The sequence below is a fragment of the Pleurodeles waltl genome, chromosome 3_1 (assembly GCF_031143425.1).
Source record: "Pleurodeles waltl isolate 20211129_DDA chromosome 3_1, aPleWal1.hap1.20221129, whole genome shotgun sequence".
Taxonomy (NCBI): Eukaryota; Metazoa; Chordata; class Amphibia; order Caudata; family Salamandridae; genus Pleurodeles; species Pleurodeles waltl.
The window spans coordinates 1,486,156,293-1,486,182,550 of NC_090440.1; positions in this window are offsets into that span (position 1 = coordinate 1,486,156,293).

Below are 26,258 nucleotides of genomic sequence, written 5' to 3' on the forward strand. Positions count from 1 at the left end.
ACGATTGCACATTGGCATACATGGATGATGTTCTTCTTTTCCCAGGAACCCCAACTACTGTTTGAATAATGAAAATCCCGGACTTATAAGAAGCACTCTCTGGTTTTACGATGAACTGACACAAATCAGTTCTGATCACAGTGGGTGTCACACCCAAGAGGCACAACGGACAACAGAAATTCCAGTGAAGAGCTGAAGTTCATGAAAAAAAGCCTAGAATTAACTTATTACTGCCCTACTGAGAGAGCATTTAAAGTTGCACCATTGATGATTATATTGGCTTGAGAGCTGCGCAGATGGACTGCCCTAATACATATGGAACAATATCTCTTGGCAGCAAAGCTTACAACTATCAACTATTTCTTCAGGTGTGAGATGACCCAGCCCCTTGTCTGTAGCTAGACATCTTCCCTAAAGTAAATGTCTGTTCTTTGTTATAAGACAATCAAAACCAAAGGGATATTTCTAAGAGGAAATGACACTCACAGATTCACACTATCTTCAAGAGCATTCATACACACATGTGGGGCTCCTGGAAGAGGGAGATCCACCCACCTACCCTACAATACCAATATGAAGATTGACAATAATAATCTGAAATCCAAGGAACACACCTAAAGTAATGCAAAGTCAATGCAATTTTCTTCAAATTCTTCAAACGTTTTTCATTATTGAGTTTTTCTTGAAGAATACTCTTCTGATATTCCACAAATACAACTGCAGTTCCAGCCAAAATGGGTTTCATCAAGCGGTAACTATCCCTAAGACTTCATCAGAACTGAATCACATGTGTCTCTGATGTTCTCAATATCCTTATTGGTAAGAAGTATCAACCATGCTGTGTCATACAAGTCCAGTTATAACTATATGGCTCTATACTGGATATTATTGAAGCCAGGCTGGGGTAGTTATTTGTTGCCTTTATATTGTGAAGTGCAACACATCAGGCTACATAGTTATAATTGGAGTTGTATGACAAATGGTGACTCGTCAAATGGGGGCTCAGAAAAAGAGGGGAGTCCCAAAACACATTTCCCCCATGCAATTTCCCATAGGGATTTTAGACACAGCTATGGCCCAAACCGCTGGTCAGAACCAAACCACATTTGGCAGAAAACTAGATTTTGGTACATAAATTATAATTCAGTGTCAATCTTTACAGTAGTTTTAGAGTTGTTGAAGAAAAAGGAGTTATGCATATCTAGGGGTGCAGATCCACCATTGATTCAACTCCTTGGATCCACAGATAAACACACCAACAGCAATGCCATGATTGGTTGGCTGCAACATGACAAGAAAGTTGTGGCAGCCATTTTTTATATTGGGACGTTGACATATGAACTTGTGTAAATTCAGGACAGATCAACAGATCTACAGCTCAAGCAAAAAAACACATACACCCACTCACAGACCACTTTATTCACTCATACCCCTGCACAACAACTATCACACCAACTCATACATCCATGCAACCACTCACACACTTATACAGCCACTCACACATATACTCATACACTTATAAAACCACTCAGGCAGCCAATCACAAACCCCCACAAGCACTCACATAGCCCCTCACAGACCTACACAGCAACTCACACACTCTGTCACATACCCAAACAGCCACTCAAACATCCACTCACAAACCAAGATGACTACTGACTCACACAGCTACTTACCGTTCCTTATTGCTACTCTCACACTCACTCACACATCCACCAAACCACTCACACACCCGCTGACAGACCCCCACAATAACTCACACAGCCACTTACAGTTCCACACAGCCAATTCCACAGCCACTTACCGATCCACTCAACTACTCACATACCCACTCACATACCCATACAAACCACTTGCATACCCACTCACAGACCCACACAACCAATTGTACGCCTACCCAGATAACCACTCACACACCCACTCACATACCTACTCACACACTCACACCTTCACTCACAGCCCTACAAAACTATTGACACACACACCCACAGACCCACTCAGTCACTCACACATTTACTCACTCACACACCCACTCTCTCTCTCTCACACACACACACACACACATGCACACACACAAACAACCACATAACTACTCTCACACCCATTCAAACACCCATAAAAACACAGATACAGCCACTCACATATCCACTGGGAGACCGACAAAGCCGCTCACACACCCATTCTCATGCTCATATAGCTCATCACACACCCATTGAGATGCCTACTCACACACTCACATTCCAACTCACAGAGCCACACGGCCACTCAAACACCTACTCCTACACCCACACAGCCACTCACACATCAACTCACAAACTCAGACACCTGTTCACAGACCCAGATAGCCAGTGACACACTCACACACTAAAACACCTAGTCACAGACTCACAAAACCATTCATACATCCACTACCAGACTTAAAAAGTCACTTACAGGCTCATTGTATTAAAGGTGTTGTTGGATGAGAACTGATCCAGGGATCTCCTGCAAAGCCAAAATAAGTTGCTGTTTTGTGTTGATTGTGTGCCTATGGCTGGGAATCTGTCATGGATCCAAGAATCTGAGTGAGGAATTAAAAAAAATGAATTTGAAATGACAATGAACTAGTGTTTAGAAAAAGGGTTGGCTCTGGAAAGAGCCTTTGTGTTTTTGATGTGTAGATGATTAATAGATACGGGGGCAAATTTACAAGAAAGTGGTACTTCTCTTGCTTCACCCTACCATCACCTAACAACACTATTGTTGCCCCATATTTATAATACAGCACATCATTGCGGTTATTAGCGAACAGCATCAATATTTTTTATGCTATAGTAGCGCTTTGCTGCACTAAGGTAAAAAATCTTGAGTGCAGCAAAGCACAGGGAGATCCATAGGTTAATATGGGTGCATAATTTTATTGCCTGCTCTGAGCCGGCATTAAAAATTATAGAAAAAGTGGGGCAGTAAAATGTTGTAGATTTTACTGTGCCATTTTTTCGGACCTCCCGGCATTGGAACGCCCTGCTTGCATACATTGTGCCTGACATAGGAAGAAGGGAACAAAAAAAAAGTGCAATATGAAACTGAAAAGCAGAATGGTGTAAAGAATTGCTCAGCAGTGAGTGTACGGCTTGTAAATGAGTATTTTTTACAAAGTAAGCTATAAATGTAAAGGATTGACAGAATATTGGTAAATGCTTGTAAGGGCTTCTATGAGGATCTGAGGCAAATTTACATGGGGGGCCGCTCTGAGCATGTTGGCAGATCTGTAGATCCACCCAAAAACATGACCAAATTGGCCATCTTTACAGGAGACTTGGAAAGGTTTCAAAAATACTGACCAATTAGATGTGTTATAACAGAATGAAAAGATGAAAGGAAGCCTGTGATTTCCCAAGTACACCATTATCAGTGAAAAAAGTTGGAGAAGAGAAAAGAGATTTTACATATATATGAATTAGGGTGTATCTTAAAATAACTACATGTAAAAATATGACTAAGCTGAAAGAAATTATGTAGCTACTAGACACAATAGTAAAAGGCTAAGTAGAAGAGAGGTTAGATGAGGCTAAAAATAGTGACCAACAAAGGAGAAAGAGGAGTTGGTAAGGCAGTATGAATAAATGTATTTGAACTGAGATGTGGGTACTTGCTTATAGGATGTAATTTAATACTATGTAGCTCATACTCATTCACACAGTCAGACAGTCACTTCCATACCTAATGTCCCACAAAACCAGTTATGTACCCACCACTCATATAGCTGGGATTGACTGATACTCAAAAACACACCAATAAAAACATTCTGACATTCATATGCTCCCTTGTATATCTACTTACATAGTCATTCACACACCTATACAGGCACTGTCATATCCACTTACACACCTATACAGTTCTTTATATATGCAGCACTCAATCAGTTAGATAAACATGCACTTGCGCATCCATACACCCAGTTACACACCAGTCACCTATACATAAAACCACTCATATCCCTATTTATATACAGATGCAGGACAACAAGGAGGTGGCAGCAGGACCCTGTGGGACTCCCTGATGGCAGGAGCAGGGGGAGTCGCCGGGTCAGAAGCGCTTATAGAGCATTTTACTTCTCCCATGGTGCAGGAAAACAAGGAGGTGACAGCAGGACCCTGTGGGACTCCCTGATGGCAGGAGCAGGGGTAGTCGCCGGGTCAGAAGCGCTTATAGCGCATTTTACTTCTCCTGCAGCACGGGACAACAAGGAGGCGGCAGCAGGACCCTGTGGGACTCCCTGACAGCAGGAGCAGGGGGAGTTGCCGGGTCAGAAGCACCTATAGCGCATTTTACTTCTCCTGCAGCGCGGGACAACAAGGAGGCAGCAGTAGGACCCTGTGGGACTCCCCGACGGCAGGGGCAGTCAACGGGTCAGTAGTGCTTATAGCGCATTTTATTTCTCCCGCGGCGCCCGTCATCGACCATCAGAGGCTGGGCTGGGCCACCCCCCTTTCATCTTGCCGTGGATGGTGAGTTTATTATATTTTATAAGTGACTGGAGACCCTTTTGCCCTGAGAGACTGTGTCTTAAACTGTGATTCAGGTTGCCCCGTTTATTGAGGTGCCACCGCTTGCGTAAATGTGGTGAAAAAAGGGCCAGCTAACTGGAGCTATAAGTGGTGGTGGTGGTGGCAGGCAGGGTAGCATAAATACCACATTGGACTCCTTTTTCGATAGAGCTGTTGGGGTTGGGAAAAAGGAAATTGATCTGGTGGAGAGGAGGCTATCTATGGAGATGGAAGATTGGCGTCATGTCTCAGTAGTTAGTGATCTCTCAGTGGGCTTGGAGGAGGAGGTGGTGGCCCATCCTGGGGGAGATCAACATGTTGCTTCAGAGCTCGACCATGCTGAGAAATTAGGGGATTCCGGCGATCCAGGGCCCTCAAGAAGAAGTAAAAGGCGCTTTCTGTCTTCTCCTCTGGCCTGCCCTATGGATAAGTGCAGTCCTCCCCCGAGGAAGAAAAAGACACTGAAGAAAACGGTCACCAAAATGAAAGCATCTCTTGTGGTTAATTTCAAGGAGCTGTATGGTGGCCCTGAATCCAGCGAGTTAATGGGCTGTGATGCAACCAATTTATTGTTAAAATTTAAGGAGATGATCAAGGGTATTCTGTCTCTTGTGGTGGCAAAACTATCAGTGATAGAAAAAGCAGTTTCTCGGCTATGTGAATTAAGAAGCCAAGGGAGCCAATCTATGGGGGGATGTGAGGCCCTGTGCTGTCTGTCTCAACCAAGTGAGGAGGTGAATTTGCATGAGGAAAATGCTGGGTTCCTGGGGAAAATGCCTCAGCAACTGGATAACCTGACAAATTCTGGGGGCCAAGGTGCCTGTGCTCAGTCTGTGTTGGTCTCAACTACCGCACCACCAATGGGCAGGGGGGCCATTAATGGATCCAGCCACTGCAGGCAACCTGACTATGAATCTGTGGCGGCTGGGGGGGTTTGCCAACAGCTGGATGGGAAGTCTAACAAGAAACCGTTGAATAAAAGGTCTTCGTTGGTCCGTCTGGATCTCCCCCCGGAATGTGCCCCTTATGTGTGGTGATGACAAATGTCCCTGCTCTGGCCCCAGGGGTAAATTAATCTATGACTCAGTTAAAAAATAAAACTGGATAATGGCTGAGTAAAAACTGCAATTTTTCATGTAAGGATTTCGAGGACGTTTTTTTTTTAGAAGAATTGACTGGGTTGGGCCTAGAAAAAAAGAGGGGAATGGGGATTGTGTTTTTATAAATGTTAGATACCCGGGCCTGGCACAACGGCTTCTCTCCTCATACAGTCCTGCTTTTCCAAGGGCAGGAACAATTGGTATGGCCCCCCTGGGTTATTTTTACAATCATATGCGACTGGGTGCTGATCCCTCGCCTGATTTTGGCAGGATTCTCCCCCTGGGCCGGAATGCCCTGCGGCCAATTTGCAGGAGAACAGATAACAATATAAACTCCGACTTGGAAGGGGTGGATTGACAATGCACCAAGACTTTGACTGCGCTGGAGGGGGTGATCTCGAAGTGTGATCTTATTTTCTGGAATATTGCGGGGTATGATGCCAAGTTCTCTGATCAGGCTTGGGTTAGGTGTGTGGCTAATTATGATATTATTATGCTCCAGGAAACCAGGTCAGATGGGCTGGCTGCTTGGGACGGGTATGATAGATTTGCTATCCCAGCTGTTCCGTCCCTTGGAGGTCGTTCAAAAGATGGCCTGGTTACCTTAATCCATGTTTCTAAGATAGTGGCTGCTTTTCAAATTAATTGTAACCACCAGGGTATATTGCCTGTATGGGTAATTTTTTCTAACAATTTTAATGTTCTGTTGGTAAATTTTTATAATGCTGTCTGGGATGGGGGGTGTCAAATTGTGATCCTCTTCTCCATTCTTCAGGTGTTGAAGTGTAGAATGGAGGAGGTGGGGTTGGAATTCTGTGCCATTGTGTCGAGAGATTTCAATGCCAAGTTGGGTCAACTTAGTACAGTGTTAAATCCCTTCGAGTATGACCATGTGGATTACTCGGCGGATGATGTTCAGGATTCCAGAGGCAGGGTTCTGATTAAGGAACTTAGGAAGTTGGGCGTTCTGAATTTCCGGGACATTGAAGTAGTAGATATTCATCAGCTTCCAAAGTTTGTGGGGAGAGGGTCTGGCACTACAATTGATTACATTTTTGTGTCTCCACTATTGAAAGATCTGATAATTGGAGGAGAGGTGCTTGGGGAATGTATAAGTGATGATAACCCCCTTACAGTGTGCGTTAGACTCCCAGGGGCTCCAAGTAAATCAGGACGGGGTGGACCCACATCAGTGAAGATAAGAGACCAGGGTAGGCAACTTGGCTGGAAACAGGTGGATGCCCAACAAGTTATAGAGAGGGTGGTGGGGGGCAACCTACCCCTGTTTATGGATATAATTTTGAGAGAGACTCCGAGCCCTAAGAAAGTTATGGATGCAATAGCTGAAGCTGAAGTAAACATAGCAGTTAGAGACTGTTTATTTTCTATAGACAGTCGTCCTACCAAGCGCAGAAGTGGGTGGTTTGATAAGGCCTGTTACGATGCTAGGGCAAATATGAAAATGGCCCATAAGGAATATCCCAGAGATAGGGCCGCTGTGAAAGTAGCAAGGATTAAGTATAAAAGGGCTTTGAGGGAGAGTAAGATAAAATTTAAAGAAAAAGCCAGGGAAGAGTTGGAGCGCGCTACAGTCCTGAAGGATCCTGGTCTGTTTTAGAAGGTGGTTAATAGAGGTTCTTTTGCAACAGAGACATCTGAGGGCTTGGGCTGTAATATTGCCCTGGAGGCCTGGGAAAATTATTTTTGTAGAATTTTTGACGGAATCCCCCTAAGAAATAACTGGGAAAAATAGTGTGTTGTGGTTCCCAATCTAGCGATCAGGTTTTCGCTCCAGGTGGTTATTGATGCATTCCAGGGTAGTGCTAGTAATAAAGCCCAGGGCCCGGATTCCATTCCCATGGATTTGTGCAAATCTTGTCCCCAACTTTGGGCATCTGTTCTCTTAAATGTTCCTAATGCGGCAGTTACCGTGGGAATTCTTGCCTCCTGGAGAAGGGCTTGTATCATCCCAGTTTTTAAAAAGGCGGATCGGAATGATCCTAAGTCTTATCGACCCATTTCCCTACTTGACTCTTCTGTGAAGATTTTGGGACGGATCATCTTAAGGCGTATTGATGTTTGAATGGCAGAAAAGGAAATTTTGAGCCAGGACCAGTACGGATTTAGGGAAGGTCTTGGCACGCGTGAACAGTGCCTTCATCTTCTGATGATGATTGGGAAATATACGCAAGCCAGGAAGGGCACCCTCTATCTGGCCTTTATGGACCTTAGTTGTGCCTTTGACAAGGTAAATTGGTCTATACTGTGGGAAAGGATAAGTCAGTTATGGATGGATCCAAATATTGTAGCGTTGCTCCAGTATCTCCACTCAGGATCGGCTGCAAATGTGAGGGTGGGGATAAACGGGGAATGTTCAGAGGCTTTTAAGCTAACAAAGGGTGTTCGCCAGGGGTGTGTTTTGGCCCCCACTCTGTTCCTTTTATATACAAATGGATTGTCAGATTTTTTGGTGGAAGACTGTAGGGATGTCCCTAAGGTGAATGGCACTGATGTCCCTGTGTTGACGTACGCGGATGATGCGGTCCTCATGGCCCGCACTATGAATGGCCTCCATAAAGTAGTTAGAGCTTATGCCTCTTACATGTCAGGCTTGGGTCTAGAGATTCATTTTAAGAAATCGCATTTTACGGTATGTGGCAGACCCTTGAGTAGGGTGGGGGAGCTAAAGGTTGAAGATCAAATCATTAGCAGGGTTCATGAATTCCCACATTTAGGGGTGATTTTTGATGATAAAGGTTCATGGAAACCCTGTATTGCCAGAAGGAGTAAGCTCTTCCATGCCTCAGTTGGTGCCACTTTTGATTTTGCTGTAAGAGTAGGAAGTAAACCTATTAAGCCTCTGCTTCAAATCTACAGGCAAAAATGTCTCCCTGTCCTGTTGTATGGTGCAGCACTCTGGGGGTATATGAATACCTGATTCCCCATTGTTGAAGAAAATCATTTCTGTAGAAGGCTATTGGGTGTTTGTCAAATACCTCTGGTTTTTGCCTGCATCTAGAACTAGATCTTGAGTTTGTACAATGGACTTTTCAGTTGGCTCCCGTCTTGCTATGGATCTCGATTTGGAGTAATGAATATGCCACTTTTAATAGAGAGATTTTAAGGGACTGTTAGGCCTGTGACAATGTAAGATATATTCCCTGGCTGACGTACATAAGAAAGGCAGCACACGAGTTGGGGCGGCCTCACTTGTTTGACACTCCTGAGGGTCTGACTAACTGTGATAAAAATTGGGTAAAGGATATTTTTTGGAGAATCAGGGGGTCTAAAAGAGAGGGGGAGGATCTAGGGAAAAATCGGTGAGGGATTTTGTTATGTTAAACATGGGGGCGGGTCCTGAGCCCTATCTCTTAGCGATAAATGATTTGAGGGAAAGGACTCTCATGACTCGATTTCGCTTGGGGATCCTTAGAAGTGATCTATGTTTTCCGTTAGGCCAGTATGGTGAAATCAGACCGTGTCCTTGTGATGGGGTGTCCCTGCAGACCTTGTCCCATTTTACATTATTCTGGCCCTCATTACAACATTGGCGGTAAAAGCCGCTTACCGCCGTGCAGAAGACCGCCAATACACCACTGCGGCCGCGGAATTCCGCCACAGCTATTATGACCCACATCTCGGAATCCGCCAAAATTTAGACAACCACACAAGTCCGCCACACCAAAGGTCAGTGATAAACTGGCGAAAACAAATCCTCCACCGTCACACCAACAGAAACACGCCCGTGCTATCACGACACACGAATACGCGCAGCGGTCTTTCAACCGCGGTATTCCATTGGCAGTACACACCACCGCGCTCAAAATACACACTCATCTACAAAACACCGCCACATTGGACAATTCCAAATACACATACCTGATACACATACAAACACCACTCCCACACACCAAACACAATATAAAACACACACCCACATCACCCACAAACCCCTATGACCAAAAATTAGAGAAAAAGGCGACAGAGAGATAGAACAGCAATAGGCAACCCCACCACACAGAAGCACACAACACCATCACCCACACAACATCCACGCACAAAATACCACACCCCACTACACATCACCACACTCATCACCACATACACCCCACACACATCACCTACACCACCCCATGGCATGCCAAAGACACCCCAGGTTTTCGGAGGAGGAGCTCAGGGTTATGGTGGAGGAAATCCTATGGGTAGATCCACAGCTATTTGGATCACAGGTGCAGCACACCTCTATAGCTAGGAAGATGGAGCTATGGCGGAAAATCGTCGACAGGGTCAACGCAGTGGGACAGCACCCAAAAAATTGGGAGGACATCAGGAAGAGGTGGAACGACCTACAGGGGAAGGTGCGTTCAGTGGTCTCCAGGCACAACATCGCGATTCAGCGGACTGGCGGCGGACCCCCACTTCCTCCCCCACAACTAACAACATGGGAGGAGCAGGTCTTGACCATTATGCATCCAGAGGGCCTCGGAAGAGTCGGTGGAGGAATGGACACTGGTAAGTCTAATCTTAACTATCTTATCCTCCACCCTACCTGCATGCTATCACACACCCCCACCCTCACCCCCTCCCCTATCACTCCAACTCCTCACTAATGTACTAATAACACAAGCCACCCATCCCAACACCAAGCCCTGCATGACACAACAAAGCATGGACATCCCTCAATAAAGCATGCCCACTGCACATACCCATAACACCCCCCCAACCATCATCACACAAGCCCCCACACAGGAATGCTAGCACTGGGGTACACCCTCACCCACCTATTGCACACCATGACACACACAGATGCAATAATCATGCTTTTACACCCCTGCAGCACCACTACCTAATGTCACCAGACAGGAGGGTCCAGACATCTCCACCCCACCCACAGAAGAGGCCCACAGTGATGACAGCAGCTCTGGCCAACTGGATCCAGATGACCAGCCCGGACCAACCTGGGCCTCGGGACAGTCGGTTCCCCTCGCACAGGCACAGCCCACCACAGACCTTCCACCCTCTGGTAACACCAGCTCAGCACCCACACAGCGGGCCCATACCTCCGTACCCAGGACACGTCAATCAGGTGTGTGTCCACCACTACAGGGAACCCAGGATAACCCACCACCCCAAATACAACAGGGACCTGGGGGCAGTGGCAGTGGGCACATGGTCCAGGGGTCTAAGGCACAGGAACACAGGGGAACTGGGAGGGCTGCTGTGCGACAGGGGGCGGACAGGCCCAGGGAACCCACTCTCCACGAGGCACTTTCCTCCATCATGGGAGCCTACCACCACTCCCAGGAGACGATGGCGACGATCCTAGCCAAGTTTCAGGAGACCCAGCGCCTGCAGGACGAACAGTATTTGGGGTTCAGGAAGGAGCTCAGAACCATCAGCTCTGCCCTGGGCACCATTGTAGGGGTGCTGAAGGACATACAGAAGACCATGAGGGACACCGTGGCACTCCAAGGGCCCCCTGACACTAGTCTGGATGATGAACTGCCCACCAACTCCGCCGGCGCTAGTGGACAGGACGCCCCGCCACAGGACCACCACACCAGCACCCAACCCCCTGCAGACGGAGAACCACCCCGCAAGCGGTCCCTGAGATCCAGGAACAGGACAGAGCAAGATGGCAAGACCCCCCGCCAGGAAATGAGACCACCCTGATTGTCATCCCATTGTCCCACTTTGTTATCCTGTCCAGATTGGAACTGCCCCAGCTCCACTTCCTATGCCCATATGGGCAGTGCACCTGTGAAACTAATAGACTGGACTCTGCCTTGGACATTCCTCTACCATCACCCATCACCATTTTGCCACCCCCTCCAATAATTAGCACTTCAATAAACACCCTTGAACCACAAAACAATCTGGAGTCAGTCAGTGATTTTGTAAATGTGTATTATCTATGACAATGACAAAATCCGTTCGAAAATGTAATGTCAACATACCTATGTAACACATCACAAGCCCATGAAGGATGCAAGCAGATGACACACGTTGGTAAGCACACCTGTGAAACCGTAATGGAAATGTACCACTCAGTTAGCAAATACTGCTTCAAACTGACAGACATTATGGAGGTAGAAGTGTGAAAGTAAATATAATAGTAAAAATATTGTTCTCACCTGTGTGTCACTGGAAATATTGCGGTATGACAGAGTCCCTGTTATCAATGTCTTCTTCCTCTGCTTCCTCCTCATCACTGTCCACAGGCTCCACAGCTGCCACAACACCGTCATCTGGACCATCCTCCTGCAGAAAAGGCACCTGGTGTCACAAAGCAAGATTGTGCAGCATACAGCAGGCGATGATGATCTGGCACACCTTCCTTGGTGAATAGAATACGTAACCACCTGTCATATGGAGGCACCTGAACCTGGCCTTCAGGAGGCCGAAGGTGCGTTCGATCACCCTCCTAGTCCGCCCATGGGCCTGATTGTAGCGTTCCTCTGCCCTGGTCCTGGGATTCCTCACTGGGGTCAATAGCCATGACAGGTTGGGGTAACCAGAGTCCCCTAATAGCCACACCCGGTGCCTCTGGAGTTGACCCATCACATAGGGGATGCTGCTATTCCGCAGGATGTAGGCGTCATGCACTGAGCCAGGGAACATGGCATTTACCTGGGATATGTATTGGTCTGCCAAACATACCATCTGTACATTCATCGAATGATAACTCTTCCGGTTCCTGTATACCTGTTCACTCCTGTGGGGGGGGACCAAAGGCACATGGTTCCCATCAATGGCACCTATGATGTTAGGGATATGTCCCAGGGCACAGAAGTCACCTTTCACTGTAGCCAAATCCTCCACCTGAGAAAAAACGATGTAGCTCCTCATGTGTTTCAGCAGGGCAGACAACACTATGGACAATACATTAGAAAACATAGGCTGGGACATCCCTGATGCCATGGCCACTGTTGTCTGAAATGACCCACTTGCTAGGAAATGGAGTACTGACACCACCTGCACTTGAGGGGGGATTCCTGTGGGATGGCGGATTGGTGACATCAGATCTGGCTCCAACTGGGTACACAGTTCCTGGATTGTGGCACGGTCAAACCTGTAGGTGATGATTAAATATCGCTCCTCCATTGTCAACAGGTCCACCAGCGGTCGGTACACTGGAGGATTCCGCCATCTCCTCACATGTCCCAGCTGGCGGTGCCTAGGAAGGACAACAGCGACCACAGAGTCAACCAATTCTGAGGTATGTACCCACAGCTACACAGAACACGACACAAAATACAAAAATCTTCCTGTATGTGTGTTGAGTCCAGGCCTAGGTATGTGTGACGCATTTGTAAATGAAGCCATGTGGGCCCCTGAAATGGGGGCTGTCTGACCTCTAAAGTGGGACAATGGGATGAGAGGTAACTGCGCTGGGGTTATTCACCGTTGCGGTAGGCAGTCGAAGTCCGCGGCGCAATGCTGCATTGGTTAACATTGGACCCTATGGGTCCCAGGAGCGAATGAGGAAGTGCGCCGGCGGTGATGATACGCATCGCCGCGGACGTCACCGCCATTTTCTATCTGTTCAATGACTCGATACCTGATCTTCGACAGGAGAGGATCTACACTGCAAGTGCTGCTGTGACCTCGGTCTGGAAGAGACAATGGCACATGCGTCTGGGGAAAGGGCCCCTGCCTTCACTGCACAGGAGTTGGAGAAGCTCGTGGACGGGGTCCTCCCCCAGTACACGCTACTCTACGGCCCTCCAGACCAACAGGTGAGTACATAGAGTGCAAGTTGTATGGGCTATGTCTGGGTGGAGAGGGCTGGATGTAAGTAGGAAGGGGGCAGAGTTATGCGAGCATGAATGACTGTGAATGCATGTGCCACATGGCAAGGGTAGAGATGTGGGCCACTCACTTTGATGGTGCAGTTGGTAATGACCTGTACATGTCATGTAGGTCAGCGCCCACCAGAAGAAGGATATTTGGCGTGCCATTGCCAAGGACGTCCGGACCCTGGGGGTCCACCAGAGACGGAGCACCCACTGCTGTAAAAGATGGGAGGACATAAGCCGCTGTAGCAAGAAGACGGTGGAGGCTCAGCTGGGGATGGCCTCCCAACGTGGGAGGGGTGCCCGTCGCACCATGACCCCCCTGATGTTCCGGATCCTGGCGGTGGCCTACCCTGAGTTGGATGGGCGCATGAGGGCATCACAGCAGACACAAGGGGGTGAGTACACTCACATTCTCATGACTTTCCGCGCAGTGGAGGGATCTGGGTGGGGGAGGAGGGCTGTGGGTTTCCCTAGGCCAGGGCAAGTTCCGTACGCTAGGCCCCTCCGTAATGCAGGCAATGTGCCACTCCACCCCACCTCTGTAGAGTGCCAAACACAGGTATACATGCCCCTGTGTCATCTATGCGGGCAGATGACACTCATAAGCAAGTAGGCCATATCCCAGGAACTGCATCTGTAGAGGCCAAGAGCACGGCGTAGTGCAGGGGGCAGCTGTGTCTGTATTGTCCGCCAACGGAAGCGGTAAGCCATGCACTCAACCTGTCTTTCTTCTGTTTCCCCACCCCTTTTTGTGCTCTCCCTGTTCTTTTGTGCATCAGCATCATCAGGCGGAGGTACACGGGCACCGGAGCACGAGGGGGCTGCGTCCCACATGGCCATGGAGGGCCACACCACGGACTCCGAATACACCAATGGGACGGAGGGCGAGGGGAGCTTCACAGCAGTCAGCGGATCAGCAAACAGTGACACGGACTCGTCCTCCGATGGGAGCTCCCTTGTGGTGGCAGCACCATCTGTGCCCCCCACTTCTACAGGTACAGCCGCCACCCCCCCTACCAGCACCGCCCTCCCAGCAGCCCCTCAGCCTTTGCCCCGTGCCCGCTCATCCAGGAGGGTGGGCATCACCTTCGCCCCAGGCACCTCAGCCCCTGCCCCGTCACCCCTGCTGCCCTCAGTGAGGAGGCCATTGACCTCCTCAGGTCACTCACTGTTGGGCAGTCTACCATTTTGAATGCCATCCATGGTGTAGAGAGGGAGTTGCAACACACCAATGCATTCCTGGAGGGAATTCATTCAGGTCAGGCTGCCCATCATCGAACCCTGCAATCTCTGGCCTCAGCACTGATGGCAGCCATTGTCCCTGTGTCTAGCCTCCTCCCTTCAACTTCCTCCACCCAGACCCAATCTTCTGTACCTCAACCTATCCCAAGCACACCATCAGACCAGCCTGCACACACGTCAACACACAAGGGCAGCTCAGGCAAACATAGGCACCACACATCCCACAGGCACTCACACAAGCATCACCCACATACAGACACAGCAACATCCACTGCCTCCACTGTGTCCCCCTCGTCATCATCTCTTTCCTCCCTCCTCCCTCCCAGTGTCATCTACACTGTCACCTGCATGCACTACCACAACAGCCACTAGGACTCGCACCAGAACACCCAGCACCACACCCGCTCACCTGCACTCACCACCCCCACTACCATTTACACGTCCCCTGTGTCCTCTCCCAGTGTGTCTGTGACGCCCCCTCCCAAAGTACACAAACGCGGGCACACACACACCCAACATCCATCCACCTCACGACAGCCTCCAGAACATGCACCTGCACCCAAATCACCAAAAGTTACACCTCTAACAACCACCTCATCTTCCTCCACTCCCAGACCCCCTCCGGCTCCCCGTCCCAGTGTTCGTCAGAAACTTTTCCTGAGCAACCTTTACCTCTGTCCCATCACGCCCCCCTCCAATTCATAGGTCCCGTAGTAGCACCTCAGCCAAAAAGGTGTGACACGGAGCCAAAGCACTGCCAGTCCACCCCCTGTGAAGCACCAGAAGATGGACAGTGCCCAACGGGAGAGGGGGAAGACACTTGCCCGCAAAGCTGCCCACAAGGGTCCCAGGGTGAGTGTCGAGTCAGCTGTGACTCCTCCCAAGGTGATGAAGGGGTAGAAGAAGTCTCCAAACTCTGGGAAGAGCAGCACAGCGGAGAATGCCGCCATCCTCCCCGCTGCCCAAGACGCCACCGCCAGCCCCATCGTCACTGGTCAGGAGTCCACCGTGGGAGTCAGTGCCCAGGAGGGCAGCACTATCGTCACTGGTCAGGAGACCACCGCTGGAGTCAGTTCCCAGTAGGGCAGCAATATCGTCACTGGTCAGGAGACCACCGCCGGAGTCAGTGCCCAGGAGGGCAGCACTATCGTCACTGGTCAGGAGACCACCGCCGGAGTCAGTGCCCAGGAGGGCAGCACTATCGTCACCAGTCAGGAGACCACCGCCGGAGTCAGTGCCCAGGAGGGCAGCACAATCGTCACTGGTCAGGAGACCACCGCCGGAGTCAGTTCCTAGTAGGGCCCCGGCAGCCACAGCCCCGCTGGGCAATGAGGGACCGCCATGGCACACACCGCTGCACAGGTCAGAGACAGCAAAGTCAAGCACCGCTGAACAGGGCAAGCACCGCTGAACAGGGCAAAGACCGCCATGGCGAGCACCGCTGAACAGGGCAAGCACCGCTGAACAGGGCAAGCACCGCTGAACAGGGCAAAGACCGCCATGGCAAGCACCGCTGAACAGGGCAAGCACCGCTGAACAGGGCAAGCACCGCTGAACAGGGCAAAGACCGCCATGGCGAGCACCGCTGAACAGGGCAAGCACCGCTGAACAGGGCAAAGACCACTGAACAGGGAAAAGACCGCCATGGCAAGCACCGCTGAACAGGGCAAGCACCGCTGAACAGGGCAAAGACCGCTGAACAGGGCAAAGACCGCCATGGCAAGCACCGCTGAACAGGGCAAGCACCGCCAACTCAAGCACCACTAGCCCATGAGCAGCAGGGGCAGTGACGCAACAGGGACCATCACAGGGTGAGTGATGCACTCTGGGCACCAGTCCCCCTCCAGAACCAGTGGAGACATGCATCCACTCCATCTATACTGCACAGGACGAAGCACTCTGGGCACCAGTCCCCCTCCAGAACCAGTGGAGAACAACATCCACTCCTTCTATCCTTCACAGGATGAAGCACTCTGGGCACCAGTCCCCCTCCAGAACCAGTGGAGAACAGCATCCACTACCTCAGTCCTTAACATTATGAAGCACTCTGGGCACCAGTCCCCCTCCAGAACCAGTGGAGACTGTTATCCACTTGAGAGACTGTGGCTTTGCACTCCCCAGGATGGTACAGTGGGCAACCCACCCACTGTAGAGACTTGACAGACTGTGGCTTTGCACTCCCCAGGATGGTACAGGGGGCAACCCACCCACTGTAGAGACTTGAGAGACTGTGGCTTTGCACTCCCCAGGATGGTACAGTGGGCAACCCACCCACTGGAGAGACTTGAGAGTCTGTGGCTTTGCACTCCCCAGGATGGTACAGTGGGCAACCCACCCACTGGAGAGACTTGAGAGACTGTCTTTGCACTCCCCAGGATGGTACAGTGGGCAAACCACCCACTGCAGAGACTTGAGAGACTCTGGCTTTGCACTCCCCAGGATGGTACAGTGGGCAACCCACCCACTGTAGAGACTTGAGAGACTATGGCTTTGCACTCCCCAGGATACATCAATGGGCATGGAGCCCCGTCGTGGATCTGGTGTGGTGCTGTCATCCGGCTGAGGTGCCCCCCCTTTCCCTTCCCCCTGAGGTGCCTGATGTATTTCTATCTGAAGCCCCTGCAGTGTTCTCTCCGTTCCAGGACAGGTATCGTGTGTGGGCCTCGCCCATGCATTTTGGGCCCAGTGGTCCACGGACATTGAAATGTGCATACCTGTACTACTAATTGTGATGTATATATTTGGAATGTGTATATATTGATGTATATATGTGCTTACTGATTTTTGATACATTACAATGGTTGAACTCATTTCCTTTTGTCTTAGCATTCTTCCGTAGGGGTTGGGGGTTGTTACTGTGATGTTCGGAAATGCATTGGTGTGTGTGTTGTAGTGGGTGAGGGTCGGGTTTGGGGTGGGGGTGTTGCATGTGTGTGTCCGTGACTTTTGCCTCCCCCCTCCCCTATGTCGTAGGTGGAGTACTCACCGCTGTCTTCAGCGCCGCCTTTGCTGATGTTCGTAGAGGAGCAGGAAGACAAGCTCAGGGAGTATTTGGAGTTCCGGCTCCATGGTGCCCTCCTTCCTCGTGGAGTTTGTTCAGGTGAGCGTTTTCCCATTGAAATGGCCGTTTCCGCCGTGTTTTTATCCACGGTGAATCCGCCCCAGAAAATGTGGCGGATTGGCCTGTTGTAATACTGTGGGCTGCTTGTCTGTACCGCCGTGGCGGTCGGAGTGTTGAAGTGGCTGTCTTTGTTGGCGGTTTCCGCCACGGTCATAATTCCCTTTTTTTTTTCGCCGGCCTGTTTGCGGTATTACCGCCGCTTTAACACCATCTGCCAGGGTTGTAATGACCCCCTCTGTGTCTTTTATGCACCATTTAGAAGTCGTTTTTTATTACCCCTGTTGAGGCCAAAGGATTTTGTGCAATATCATCGTGCTCTTATGTGACTGTAAATGGCTTCAGATGCATTGGTGTGGAGGGGGTTGGGATTGTTCTTGAGGGGAGCCATTACTTGGCGCAGTAATTTAGAGTTTTTTAAAGAATCTTTTAGATTGTTATCCTTGGTAATGAGGTTTTTATTTGTTTTTAATCTTATGATTATTGTTATATTATTGTTTCATTGCTAACTCGGTTTATTTAGTGTTGTCTACATGATCTAAGGGTTGAATTATTTCATACCAAATAAAGTCTTATTATTATACAGAGGCAATTTGACAACCACTATACACCCACACAGGAGTTATGTGTGCACCACTAACAAAGAAAGGTGCACACAGAGATCGACACAAAAACACTCACTAAAACAGCCAGTTGCAATCCATAGAGCCACTTATATACCCATTTACACACAGATACACTCACTAACCCAGCCACACAGATACCCACAAAGCTACTTGCACATCCAGTGACACACCCACATAGAACTGACTCGCATATGCACTCAACCACTTACAGACCCAGTAACCCATCTATACAGGCACACATATACCCATGTATACACCCACAATAAGACACTTGACCAGCATGTGACACACTGACATAACCACATATGTAGGTACTTACTTGGTAATGGCATGTGATCTAATAGTAGGTAATGTAAAGCTAAATGTATTCTGTTTTTGGTTTTTAAATATCTACTTGTCTTGAAAGAGGATGACTTACAATTCTGAGAAAGGAAGAGAGGAGAAAAAAATGAAGAAACCGTACTATCAACATTCAGTGAGATAAAAAAGGACAAGATGGAGAGAATGTGCTGGAAAAAAGAGATGCGGTTAAGAGGAATAAGGAGCTTCTTAAAACAGTATGTGGAACATTTAAAATGTGGAAAGGACTTGCACATAAAAAGGAAGATTTAAAATCAACTCACAAAGGAGAAGGAGTAAGTCACATTGAAAGTGAGAAATTGTAAGAAAATACCTAGGGGCATATTTATACTCTGTTTGCGCCGGAATTGCGTCGTTTTTTTTTACGCAATTCCGACGCAAAACTAACTCCATATTTATACTTTGGCGTTAGACGCATCTAGCGTCAAAGTCCATGGAGTTTGCGTCATTTTTTTGCGTGGACACCTACTTTGCGTTAATGATATGCAAGGTAGGCGTTCCCGTCTAAAAAATTGACTCCTAGGCATGTGCGCCGTATTTACACTCCCGGGCAAAATTCACGCCCGGGAGTGGGCGGGTCAAAAAAAATGACGTACGGCCGCTTTTGCGCCGTTTTTTAGCGCTTGGACAAGGCAGGCGTTAAGGGACCTGTGGGCTCGGAAGGAGCCCAGAGGTGCCCTCCCATGTCCCCAGGGACACCCCCTGTCACCCTTGCCCAACCCAGGAGGACACCCAAGGCTGGAGGGACCCATCCCAGGGACATTAAGGTAAGTTCCGGTAAGTAATTTTTTAACAAAAAATTTGTGGCATAGGGGGGCCTGATTTGTGCCTCCCTACATGCCACTATGCCAATGACCATGCCCAGGGGACAGAAGTCCCCTGGGCATGGCCATTGGGCAAGGGGGCATGACTCCTGTCTTTGCTAAGACAGGAGTCATTTCTATGGGGGTTGGGAGTCGAAAAAAATGGCGCAAATCGGGTTGAGGCGAAAAATTTGCCTCAGCCTGACTTGCCCCATTTTTTGGCGCTCAAGCTCCATATCCCCCTACGCCGGCGCTGCCTGGTGTACGTCGTTTTTTTTCACGCACACCAGGCAGCGCTGGCGGCTAACGCCGGCTAACGCCGGCTAACGTCATTGATTAAATACGGCGCCCGCATGGTGCTTCAGAATGGCGTTAGCCGGCGCTAATTTTTTTGACGCAAAACTGCGCTAGCGCAGTTTTGCGTCAAAAAGTATAAATATGGCCCCTAGTTTGACAAGGAGACAGAAACAATTTCAAGAAATACCAATGAGAATGTTTAGAAGTAGGGTAATACAGACTTTGTTAAGAAACAAGAAACTGTATAGGAGGAGAAGGGCCGCACAGAAACAAAAATAATACACTGAGAAAAGTAATTTTTGCTAACTTTTCAAAGGCGAATGGAGGCATACATCTAGTACTGAGGCTTTTTATTAATACAGAAAGCTACTTCCAAGAGAACACATCAGTCCATGTAGTTTAAACAAGTTCCCCATTCTATGAGGTAAACAATGGTACTCCCATTACAAAAGAGGGGATAGTTCCTAAAAAACTACAGGGAGAGATAGCTGAAGATGTACAAGGAAGACATAGATATGCCCTTCTGTGTAAATGGGACGGCAGCAGAATTTGTAGTGTTCATCAATTGATGTACATAGAAATCTTCTACGTCAATTTCCAGATAGAAGTGTGAAGTGAAAAATGTAAGTGTTTCAAGCATTAGATCCATGCAAAGTCAAGAAATATTTTAATTTGCAAGGACAGTCACTGCTGTTTATATCCAGGAAAGTGAGCACAAATAGTTTTCATCATTTACAATGATGGCTGCTCATCATTCAAAAGTGTGACATTTAGATAAAAGACTTTACTTTGTAAAAAGTCCTTCATTGTGTTTAGGAAAAATTAAAAAAAGGACTTTTGTATGGTACCATATCAGAGGTTGAAAAGCTTTGTGAAGATACATTTACATATCTTTGGTTCTGAAGTGGAGTATTGGCAAAATGAGGAGTTGGTATGTTCAGTGTAGAGGAACAAAACATAGATATTAGCACTAATAACTTTGCATGAGAAATAGCAAAGTTCCAGAGGAACTTCGACATCAGAATGTTTATGAAGGAATACCCATATAATCTACACACCCTTCACAAGCAATAGTTTGTAGGTAACCAAAGAATGGGATACTGCCACCCACTGAGCTTCAGAAAGGGCTTAAAGGTAGAGTTGTGCATGTACCTAACTCAATATAGAAACTATTGGTGTAGAGAGAGATTTGGATGAGCCACTTGTTATTCTAGTGATTGGCGTGCCCACAAAAAACAAAAACATCTGTCAGGATCTAGTGGCTATGAAGACGATGAAGAAAACTGCAGTGTATCTTAAAGAAATAATGTGCACTGTAAAGATGTTGTCACACATGGACGTTTAATGGAGGAAGAAATGTTGCCTTCAAGTGAAGAGTTTGAAAAAGTAGATAGAACTAGATGTGAAGAAATATATGAGCACTACAATATCTATCCACTAAATTCAAAAGAGGATATGGGGGATGTCATTGAACTGTATCAGATTAAATAAGTTAAAGGAACTGCAATGAGTGCTTGGGAGAAACATCTAGAGGCTCAGTGTTTTCCTCAACTATTTCCAGCTGTAGTAGGCAGACCATATGATGACCACCCTGTGCAAATACCTGCAGCTGAGTATAGGTCAACAAGAGATATTCTGAGGACCCTAGATTTCAACAAAGCATTCCATATATATTCCATCTATTAATGTCATTTGTCTGGACTGTCATGAGCTGGTAACCATATTCTTAAGACAGGAGTTAATGTTCAAAATATGTCTGCAAAAGACTTTTTTGAAAAAAATCATGGAAAAGATGAGAAGCTGGAGTACAATTTGATAAATTTGATGGCATGCTAACGTGGGACTAATAAATACTGGTATCGTCGTCATGGTGAGCTCAAGCGTATGTTGTGAAATTAGGTGCACCAATTTGATTTGTTTTACTCAGTTGTACAGAGCATGCCGTAAGTGATTTACATGAGTTTTGGAGAGAAGCAAACTCTAACATTAAAGGCATCAAATTGAAGACTCCAGGAGAACTTTGTTCTCTGGATCCTGTATCACGAGGCCCATTCATGGACTCACTACAGTTATGCCTCATTTCTGAGCATTCTAGTAATTATGATGTTTCTGCTCTGCACTGTTATATAAAGCACATTTTTCTTTTAAGCCATTGCTTTGAAACACACTGTAATGTCACTTGTTGTGCAGCCACTTGCCTGGGATTCTGTCTCTGCATTCTCCAACTGCTCAGTTGTCACAATAAGTATCATGAGTTGTTTTCTGTCTGTTAGCAGTCCTTCCCTGGCACCTCTAGACATAACACAGTGGCTCTTGACTGTATCAAGCTAATGTTATAAATGATGTCCTCTAGTGTTCATTATTAGAAAGAAGGATTCTAGCAGAGCTGACTTTTCAGTGGAACAGATGCCCTCTGGGGTATGCAGCCTGTGTAAACTAGGTTTACACTGCCATTCAGGAGTGCTTGACTACACAAACAAAAGTATGAGGTTCTGCACTCCCAGAGATCAGAAATAATAATAATAGTCTTCCTGCTCATGCAATTACAGGGTAGGCTCAGGCCACTAGATTTACATCATGGCGGCACTATTTGTGTTATACAGTTTTCTAACTGCTTTTATGATTTTTATAATTATTGCTAGTATTGTAATCACATCTAATTTGCTCCACAATAAACTACCTTAGTTGCAATAAATATATTGAGTACTTGCATTGTGTCTTTTTTTACTGTTGCCTTGGATATGTATTGCTGAGATAATGTACGAAAAGGACTGACCCATTTTTCAGCTATTACCTGAGAGGAGGCTAGTGTGTCGTGCCTTCTGGGGTGCCACAATTACTTATCACTCTGTAAGGTTAGGAGGGCAGGGAAGGCCTTGCGAGCTAGTCAGGTTTTCTGGTATGACAGTACTGATTTGGCAGAAGTGGCCCAGCTCCTGCATTCTGACATTCTGTTGTCCCAAGGCACAGTTCTGCAAAAGCAGACTCCCTGTGATACCTATAAATGTTTGGAGGTACTTTAAGCACAGATTTCAAGTTCTGTTGCCCTTCATCTGCAACAAAGAAAATCCACTTCTTGGAGAAGTTACTGATTTCTTTTGGCAAACAAAGTACCAATTGTGAAGTGCTTCTCATAGTCATATGCTATTGTGAATAAAGATGCAACTAACTTTGGAACAAATGAGTCTATGCTTTCTTTCATAGAACTTTATATTACATGCAGTATGCCAGAAGACAATGAGGAAAAAACCCTAAAGCAGCCTACTGCATTTCTGGTCTCATAGGTGTGAAAAGTGCTCTCGGAGGGATTACAGAACAAAAAGGGAAATTCTCCTCAAAATGTTGGTTTGGATTGCTAAGACCTGTTATTTCAAAAGGGAGAGCGAAAAGTTTTATGTCTGCAGTGAGACATACACTTATTCATAAATCACCAAAAAACACCTGCAGCCTCAGGAGAACAGAGGCTTATTAATGACTAAAATCCTGTCATTTTGAAAATGTGGAATGCTAATATGGATAGTCAATTTGTGGCAAACAACTCTAAGGCTGTTGCTTGTTATGTTGTTTCATAGATAACCGAGAAATTGGATTGTTGGATGACTGGGGTGTAAGCTCTGATCAAGCAACAGCCACAATCCCTTGCAGGGTGAACCGCAAGAAGTGCTTCATCCTTGGTAGCTTGGCACAAAAAGCAGTCAGGCTAAACATAGAGGCAATGAGTTAAGTATTTATGCAGTACACAAACAACAGTACAGTAAAAACACAACACAATAAAAATCTCAAACAAATTTAGAGAAATAGGGACATTTTTAATACATTATTTGACAGCACAACTATCAAAATCTAATTAGTAGAATCAGAGTTATGAATTTTTAAATTTCAAAATAGCATTTCCTCAGTTTTAGGAAATGGCCATCTAGGTACATTTAGCACCACCACCAAGTGTCCAAGAGTAGGTGGATACCACTTGGGGGTTCAGGGCTCACTCAGGATGGGTCCAAGCCTGGGTTCAAGATGGTGGGATCCTACTATGTCCCTGTGGCACTGAACAGGAGGCCAGCAAAACTAGCCATTGTAGTCACTTCTGGAAGCAGTCTTTCTAGGTACAGGAGCAGTCTAGCAGAAGTCACAGCATGTCACAGCAGCAGGTTGTCCTCTGAGAGTCCTTTAACAGGTCTAATAGTGAACTGAAGAGTGGATTTGATAGCCCTATTGTATAACCTTGTGCCTTGCTCCTAGACATTGGGAGAAGATTCCAGAAGTGTTATTTGAAGCTCCAGGAGTTTCCTGCCATCCCTGCTATGGCTCCTAGCTGGCTGCACTGAATGTACAGGGTATTTTAGCATATAGTGTGGTGGAAGAGCACAGCCTGTCCAGGTATGAGTGGGGCTGTGCTTAGATCTGCTCCCCCATTAAGTCAGTTAATGGCCTTTTCAGGCTCTGCTTATCCCACTATTGTGTGATTATCTGGGAGGGATTCAGAAAGCCCTATCTGTCAGCTATATCAAGGTATGTGACCTAAGGCAGGCTGCAGGCAAAGAGGGCTAATAGCAAGAAATTGCCAACCTCCTAAAAGTGTCATTTTCAAACTTGTAATGATAAATTTGATTTGACCATTAAAAATGGTTTATCATTACAAGTTCACAGGTAACAAACATGCCATAGGTACAACCTCTGGTTTAGGAATTACAGTGTACTAAATATAATAAGGAATGCCCAATGTTATCCAATGAGGGGGGTAGGCCTCACAGTAGTAAAAAACAAATTTGGGAGTTATTCACTACTAGGGCATGCAAAACCTAACAGTACCTCTCCTACCTTTTAATTACAGAGCACCCTGACCTGTGAGCTGTTTAGGGCCTACCTTAGGAGTGACTCATAGTTAAAAAAAATAGGAGTTTAAGGCTTGGCATAGGCCTTTCAATGCCACGTTGACATGGCAATGGGACACTGCCTTCAGGTTGTAATGGCATGCCTGGGACATGTTTTAAAGTGTGACGTAAGTGGGTGACACAATAAGTGTTACAGACCCTTGGTAGCATTGAATTTATAGGCCCTGGGTATATGGAATACTACTCTAAAAGGGACTTACATGTAAATTATATACGCCGATCAGGTGTTTGCCAATCAAATCACATTTAGGTGAGTGAGCACAGGCTCAGTCACACTGGTTAGCGGTGGTAAAGTGCAGGGAGTCCTAAGGCCAACAAGCAAAAATCCTGAAAAAAGTAGTAGGAGAAAGGCAAAATGTTTGGGGGTGAACCTATAGAGAGGGCCATTTCCAAAAAATAATACAATTTGACAAGACAGAGATGAAAGATGTATGGAAAGAGATTTCTGTAGAAAAGTCTCTAATAAAAAAAATGTACAGCTTTAGCTTGAAGATGCTTTAGCACTGAGAAATTTGATACTATGAAAACTGTGATCTGTTGAGTTCATCTAATTTATATTCTAAGCTGAGAGGAACTGTTTAGGTGAGTCTAGACTGAGCATCAACTCAAAACAGAATCTTTTCCAGAAATTTAATATCTTGCCAGATAATACAGACATTGTAAAAATGAGCATGATGGTGAGTTACTATCCAAAAGGAGAGCACAGCTTGAAAATGTTTGTCTCTATAAAGTACTCCAGTACTATGCATATAGAAATAATGTTACAAAAAATGTAGATGAAGATAAATTAGCAGTAGTTAGTTGCAATGGGTATTTGGAGCGACATAGCAAAGGATGTCTAATTAACCATAGAAGATTGTTTTGCCAAACGGCTGAAAAAAGATCATTTATCTATTTGGCACATTTGCAGCTATTTAAACCTTAGTGTTCTGAATGAGAATGACTAGGAGAGTTTGACTGCTATGGGAATCTTTCGATGCTATTGAGTGCTCAGTAATTCTAAACTAATTGAATGAAATTGAACTGGAAGATACAATGGCTGATGTGGTAGCTAAACAACCAAAATTCAGGTAATCAAAGTCAGGACCCACTTAAACATCGAGTAATTGAAAATGAGGCTGTTGTTGCAATGAATGAGGTGATGACTGCAATGGAGCAAGCAAGACAGGAAACAATTGTGCTGACTGATTTAGTTAGACAACTAAATGATAAGCAAATTGAAACATTTATAGAAGTGAAAGCCAAGGTTGAGCATGGTTTGCAAGAATGACGAGATAGAGCGCATGCTCAAAGTTTCATCATATGCTTTCTATGTAAGTGGTCAAGCTGGTACTGGTGAAGGTTTCTTTCTACAAGTTCTTACTGCTTTTCCTACAGAAGACTCAAGACTGTAAAGTATCATGTGTGGTTACAGAACCTTCTACATTAGCTGTGCACATTATCAAACGTATTACTTTTTATGGACTTTTGTTGCTGTCTGTGGAACGTGACA